Source organism: Lupinus angustifolius, unplaced genomic scaffold, assembly GCF_001865875.1.
Source record: "Lupinus angustifolius cultivar Tanjil unplaced genomic scaffold, LupAngTanjil_v1.0 Scaffold_268, whole genome shotgun sequence".
Taxonomy (NCBI): domain Eukaryota; kingdom Viridiplantae; phylum Streptophyta; class Magnoliopsida; order Fabales; family Fabaceae; genus Lupinus; species Lupinus angustifolius.
Genome location: NW_017727473.1, coordinates 404,574 through 412,704, shown reverse-complemented (window position 1 = coordinate 412,704; position 8,131 = coordinate 404,574).

Genomic DNA, 8,131 nt, shown 5'->3' with positions numbered 1-8,131 from the left:
CTATGGTCTTAAGTAAGCTCCTAGAGCTTGGTATGATAGACTAAGTACCTTTCTTTTGGAAAAAAGGGTTCGAAAGAGGCTTGGTTGACACAATGCTTTTTATTCGTAAATCAGAAAATCATGTATTACTTGTACAAATCTATGTGGATGACATAATATTTGGATCTACTAATGATATTTTGTGTAAAGAGTTTTCTGAGATGATGTCGGGGGAGTTCGAAATGTCTATGATGGGAGAACTCACATTCTTTCTAGGATTGCAGATAAAGCAGCTAGAAAGTGGGATATTCATCCATCAGGCAAAATACTGCAAAGAGCTACTTAAGAAATTTGATATGGATAAATGTAAGGAAGCCTCCACTTCTATGGCATCTGCTTGCTACCTAGACAAGGACGAAAAAGGAAAAGCAATCGAGGTAACGAAGTATCGTGGTATAATTGGGTCATTACTTTACTTAACTGCAAGTCGACCTGATATCATGTTTAGTGTATGCATGTGTGCGAGATTTCAATCATCACCTAGAGAATCACATTATATAACTGTTAAAAGAATCATGAGATATTTAAAAGGAACAACTAACATGGGATTATGGTATCCTCGGGATGCCTCACTATCCTTGGTGGGTTATTCCGATTCCGATTTCGCCGGATGTAAATTGGATCGGAAAAGCACTAGTGGTACTTGTCCCTTGCTGGGCAGTTCATTGGTTGCATGTCACAGTAAAAAGGAAGCCTGTGTTGCTTTGTCCACCGCCGAAGCGGAATATATTGCCGCTGGTGTGTGTTGCGCTCAAATCCTTTGGATGAAATAGCAACTTAAGGACTTTGGTCTTAAACTTGAAAAGATCCCCATTAAATGCGATAATACAAGTGCCATAAACCTATCCAAGAATCCCGTTTTGCATTCTAGAACAAAGCATATAGAAATTAGACATCATTTTTTACGTGATCATGTACAAAAAGGTGACTGCGTTCTTGAATTTGTTGAAACATCTAAATAGTTAGCAGATATTTTCACCAAGCCCCTTCCCAGGGATACTTTCTATGTTCTAAGGAGAGAACTTGGAATTCTTGATGAACAATATCTTGATTAAAAATTGTTTAGTTGTTTGAATTATTGCCTTGCCTCTATATGCCTATTTATTTCTTGATTAAATGATATATGTTGAAATGAAAAATTATATCTCTTGATTAACTATGTTCGTGATTACAAATGTTTCGATTGATCCGTTAAAATGCATGCATGAGTCTTAAAAAGTTGAAACCGTTCTGCTGCCTGAAAATCACTTTTTTACCGTCTTTAATCGATTAAACACTTGGTGTTAATCGATTACATGGGCATCAGTTTTTGAAAAATCAAATTTTACATGGTTTTAATCGATTAAACCTGCTCGTTAATCGATTAAAACCAGTATTTTAAAGGCAGACAGCATCTCGGTTTTACNNCACTTTTTTCGGCACTTTCTCCACCTCTTTTACGCTTTGAGTCTCTGAATCCGTTACTCAACTGCTCCAAGTGCACTAAGGTAGGAAAAACCTCATCCTAACCCTCTCAAACCATCAAGAAATCTCACTTGATCATCCTCATTCCACTACATTCCCAATTTTTCCACCAAATTAAACCCTAGGTTAGGTTTGCCTAAATCCTTCTCTGCTCATTCAACATCAATTCGGTTTCTTCAAATTCAATGGAGCAAGGTCGCACAAAAAGGGTCAAGACTACAACCAACCGTGTACAAAGAACGGAAGCTGGTTCACCTTCCACTCGGGACCGCGGTGACCCATATTACTCACTCATCATTGAGGAACACATGAACACTCTTTAAGGACTTCCACATTGGAGGAGAAAGAATGAACAATTTGCATAAGATCTCATTACTCATATGTTATTTTATAATATTGGAATTTGTAAAGGTTGAATGTAGCTGAAGTCATTGGTGATTTAACAAATCTATTGTAAATGTTGTGGAGTTGGACATGCTTGTCATGAGTTTGATAGCCTGTCTGGGAGAGATATTATATTTTTCAGAAAGTAGACATTTAACAATGCTTCCTTCATTGAGCGCTATTAAATGTCTAATTTCTACAGCGCTTCAAAAAACGTTGTTAAATATAACCTTATGTACTACTTCGCTCACATAGAAAGCATCCCGAAAATGCTTCTTAAATGACAATTTTAAGCGATGTTGTTTTGTTATTCTAGCTTAGTGTAAACAAGAAAAATACATGAGAAATTTAAAATAAAACTCCAAAATTTTAAATGAAAAGGAAAAAGTTTGTTTTTGGATTTTCATTAGGAAGTTTTCAGACATAGTATCAAAAGTCTGATTGAATGGACCTAACCCAAATCCATATAAAATTAGTCCTATTCTGATAAACCATTCGAAAGTTATGTTTAAAAAATAAAATTTGTCAAAATAATATGTAAAGAGCTTGAATATTTCCTAGTGATGCACTACATGCAATAGAAACAACCAGACCGAGCATATTTGAAAATTCATTCTAAAATTGAGAAAACAACCTGAACATTGCATCGTTAACATCCTAAAATCAAAAGAAACACCTACAAAAACTTTTTAGACCAAATTTATTCTAGTCATGCACTACATGCAAAAGTAACAACCGTACAGGGCAAAATTGGAAATTCATGTTAAATATGAGTTAACCACCAAAACCTAGCATAAATAACATCGTAAAAATATGGGTGTCAACCACGAAAAAATTCAAGCCAAGATTGAAAGCCTGATTGATTTATCTGAACAAGAAAAATTCAAATAAAAAATATGAAAGGAATGGAAAAGGTGTTTTTTTGGATTTTCATGATGGAGATTTTAGATGTAGTGTGCTAAGTCTGATATAATGAATTTTTCTACCCCAAATGCAAAGAAAATTTGTCAAATTCTGATAAACATTTCAAAAGTTATGCCAAAAATAGGATTTATCAAAATATTGTGCAATGGGCCCCAATTTCCCCTAGTGATGCACTACATGCAACAATAACAACCAAACATGGTAGAAATGGAACATCATGTTTAATTTGAGTAAACAACCAAAACATTGCATCAATAACATCATAAAATTATATGAAACAAGAAAAAAAAAATTCAATCCCGAATTTCCCCTAGTCATGCAGTACATGCAACAATAACAAAGAGCCCAAATTAGTTAAGAAAACATTAATAATAGAAAAGAAATGGAAATAATGATTTTTTTTTTTTGGATTTTCAGGAGGGAATTTTCAGATGTTGAATGAAAAGTTTGATAGATTGGATTTTTCTACCCTAAATGCATATAAAATTAGTCAAATTCTGATAAACAGTTCGAAAGTTATGCCAAAAATAGAATTTACCAAAATACTATTCAAAGAGCCCAAATTTCCCCTAATGATACACTACATGCAACAATAACAACAAGATTCGGCAGAAATGGAAATGCATGCTATATTTGAGTCAAACAACTAAAACGTTGCATTAATAACATCCTAAAATCAAAGGAAACAACCACAAAAAGTTTCAAGCCCGAATTTCCCATAGTCATGCACTACATAGGAGACAACGACAAAAAGTTTCAAGCCAAAATTCAAACCCGTATTCATTTAACTAAATAAGAAAATTTCAAAATAAAGATTTAAAAATAGAAAAGAAATGGAAAAAAGGTGAAAATTCTGAACATTGCATCAATAACATCCATAAATCATAGGAAACAATAACAAAAAGTTTCAAGCCAAAATGGAAATTAAATTTGTCAAAATCTGGTTAACAGTTCAAAACTTAAGCCAAAAATAGTATTTATGAAAATACTATACAAAGAGCCTGAATTTCCCCGAGTGATGCACTACTTGCAAGGGTCACAAGCAGACATGGCATAAATGGTGATTACTGTTAAATTTGAGTAAACAACAAAAATATTGCAAAAAAAAAAACATCCTAAAATCATAAGTAAGAACCACTACAAGTTTCTAGCCTGAATTTCCCTCTAATGAAGCACTAGATGCAACAATAACAACCACACATGGCGTAATCAGAAATTCTTGTTAAATTTGAGTAAACAACCAAAACATTACACCAATAACATTCTAAAATAATAGGAGACAACCACAAAAAATTTCAAGCCAAAATTTATAGCATAACTGATTTAAGTGAACAAGAAAAATTCAAGAGAAATGGAAAAAGTGTTTTTTGGATTTTCAGGAGGGAGTTTTCAAACATAGTGTGACAAGTCTAATAGAATGGATTTCTCTATCCCAAATTCATATAAAATTTATCCAATTCTGATAAATAGTTCAACAGTTTTGCCAAAAATAGAATTTATCAAAATCCTACAAAAATTGCCCAAATTTCACCTACTGATGCATTACATGTAACAACAACAACCAGATAGGACCGAAATGGAAATTCATGTTAAATTTGAGTAAAGAACCAAAAGACTGCATAAAAAACATTCTAAAATTATAGGAAACAGGAAAAATGTTTCAACACCGAATTTCCTCTAGTCATGCACTACATGCAAAAATAATAACCACACAGGGCATACTTGGAAATTCATGTTAAATTTGAGTAAATACAAAATTTTGCATCATTATCATCCTAAAATCACATTAAATACCATAAAAATGTTTTAAGCCAAAATTCAAAATCTAAATAATTTATCTGCACAGGAAAAATTCGAGACAAATTCAAAATAAAACTTCAAAATACAAAAGAAATGGAAAAAGTTAATTTTTGAATTTTCAAGAGGGAATTTTCAAACAGTGTGAAAAGTCCAATAGAATGGATTTTTCTTCCCCAAATGTATATCAAATTTGACCAATTATGATAAACAGTTCAAAAGTCATGCCAAAAATAAAATTTATCAAAATACCATAGTGATGCACTACGTGCAACATTATCAACCTAGACAAGGCAGAAATGGAAATTCATCTTTAATTTGAGTATGCCACCAAAACTTTGCATCAATTATATCCTAAATTCAATTATATCAACACAAAATTTATAGTCTAATTGATTTAACTGAACAAGAAAACTTCAAGAGAAATTCAAAATAAAACTTAAAAAAAAACGAATGGAAAAAATTGTTTTCTAGATTTTCAGGAGGGAGTTTTCAAACATAGTGTGAAAAGTCTGATAGAATGGATTTTTCTATCACGTGCATATAAAATTTATCAAATTTTGATAAACAATTCAACAGTTATGCTAAAAATAGAATTTATCAAAATACTATGCAAAGAGCCAAAATTTCACCTAGTGATGCACTACATGCAACAATAACAACCAATCAGGGCAATAATTGAAATTCATGTTCAATTTCAGTAAATAACCAAAATTTTAAATTAATAACATTCTAAAATCACAGGAAACTACAACCAAAATTTTCTATCCAAAATTCCAATCCTAACTGAACCCCAAAAATGACGACAAATTCAAAATAAAACTTAAAAAATAGAAAAGAATTGGAAAAAAAATGTTTTTTTTTTCGATTTTCAGGAGGTAGTGTCGAAAGTCTGAAAGAATCTAATTTTCTACTTGAAATGCATATAAAATTTACCCAAATCTGATATATAGTTCAAAAGTTATGCAAAAAATAGAATCTTCCAAAATAGTATGCAAAGAGCCCAAATTTCCCCTAGTGATGCACTACATGCAACAGTAACAACAAGACAATGAAGAAATGGAAATTCATGTTAAAGTTGAGTAAACAATCAAAACTTTGCTACAATCACATCCTAAAATCATAGGAGACAACCACAAAATGTTTCAAACCAAAATTCAAACCAAAATTCAAACCATAAGTCATTTAACTGAACAAGAAAATTTGATAACAAATTCAAAATTAAACTTCAAAAATAGAAAAGAAATGGAAAAAATTAAATGGTTTTGTCATGATTTTCAGGAGGGACTTTCCCAATGTAGTATGACATGTCTAATAGAATGGATTGTTCTACCCCATAAATACCTTAAGATTTGTCCAATTCTGATAAACAATTCAAAAGTTATGTCAAAATAGAATTTATCAAAATATTATGCAATGAGCCCGAATTTCCCCTTGTGATGAACTACATGCAAGAGTAACAACCAGATAGGGAAGAAATGGAAATTCATGTTAAATTTGAGTGAACAACCAAAACTTTGCATCAATAACATCATTAAATCATTTGAAACAACCACAAAAAGTTCCAAGCTCGAATTTCCCCTTGTCATGCACAACATGCAACAATAACATTAACACAGGGCATGATTGGAAATTCATTCTAAATTTGAGTAAACAACCAAAACTTTGCATCATACACATCCTCAAATCATAGGAGACAACCACAAAAAGTTTAGGCCTAAATTCAAACCATAAATGATTTAACTGCACAAGAAAATTTCAAAATAAAACATCAAAAATAGTTAAGAAATTGAAAAAAGTTTATTTTTGGGTTTTCAGGAGGAATTTTTCAGATATGGTGTGAAAAGTCTGATGGAATGGATTTTTCTAACCCCAAATACATATAAACTTTACCCAATTTTGATTAATAGTTCAAAACTTATGCCTAAAATAGATTCTTTCCAAATACTATGCAAAGAGCCCGAATTTCCCCTAGTGATGCACTACATCCAAGAGTAATAACCAGACAGGGCAAAAATGTAAATTCATATTAAGTTTGAGTAAACAACCAAAACTTTGCATTAATAACATCATTAAATCATATGAAACAACCACAAAATGTTTCAAGCCCGAATTTCCTCTAGTCATGCACTACGTGCAACAATAACAATCACACAGGGCATGAATGGAAATTCATGCATGTTAAATTTAAGTAAACAACCAAAAATTTGCATCAATTACATCCTAAAATCATAGGAGACAACCCCAAAACGTTTCTTGCCAATAATCAAAGCGTAAATGATTTAACTGAATAAGAAAAATTCAAGAGAAATTCAAAATTAAACTTCAAAATAGTAAAGAAATGGAAAAATGTGTTTTTTGGATTTTCAGGAGGGAGTTTTTCGACTTAGATTGGCAAGTCTGATAGAATGAATTTTTCTACACCAAATGCACATAAATTTTGTCCAATTCTAATAAACAGTTCAAAAGTTATGCCAAAAATAGAATTTATCATAATAATATAAAATGTGCCTGAATTTCCCCTACTAATATGCACTACATGCAACTGCAACAACCAAACAAGGCCAAAATGGAAATTCATGTTAAATTTGAGTAAACGACCAAAAAATTGCATCAATAACATCCTGAAATCATAGGAAATAGCAACAAATTGTTTCAACACCGAATTTCCCCTAGTCATGCACAATGACAACCACACAGGGCAGAATTCAAAAATCATGTTAAATTTAAGTTAACAACCAAAATTTTGCATCATTATCGTTCTAGAATCACATTAAAATCCACCAAAAGTTTCATGCCAAAATATAAAATCTATCTAATTTAACTGTAGAGGAAAAATTCGAGACATATTCGAAATAACCCATCAAAATAGAAAAGAAATAGAAAAAGTTCTTTTTTGAATTTTTAGGATGGAGTTTTCAAACATATTGTGAAAATTCTGATAGAATGTATTTTTCTATCCTAAATGCTTATAAAATTTACCCAATTCTGAGGAACAATTCAATAATTATGCCAAATATAGAATTTATCAAAATACTATGCAAGCAGCCCGAGTTTCCCCTAGTGATGCACTACATGCAACCATAACAAACAATTAGGGAAGAAATTGAAATTCATGTTAAATTTAAGTAAAAAAATAAAACTTTTGCATCAATGACATTCTAAAATCATAGGAAACAACCACCAAAAGTTGCTATCCAAAATTCAAAGCCTAACTGATTTAACTGGACACGAAAAATTCAAGAGAAATTCCAAATAAAACATCAAACATAGAATAGAAATGTTAAAAAAAAAAGTGTGTTTGGGATTTTCAGGCGGAATTTTTCAGACAAATCGAGAAAAGTCTTATAGAATGGATTTTGGCTACCTGAAATACTTATAAAATTTACCCAATTTTGATAAACAGTTCAAAAATTATCCTTAAAATATAATCTTTCAAAATACTATGCAAAAAGAGCCCACATTTCCCCTGGTCATGCACTACATGCATGAGCACCAACCTGTCAGGGCAAAAATTGAAATT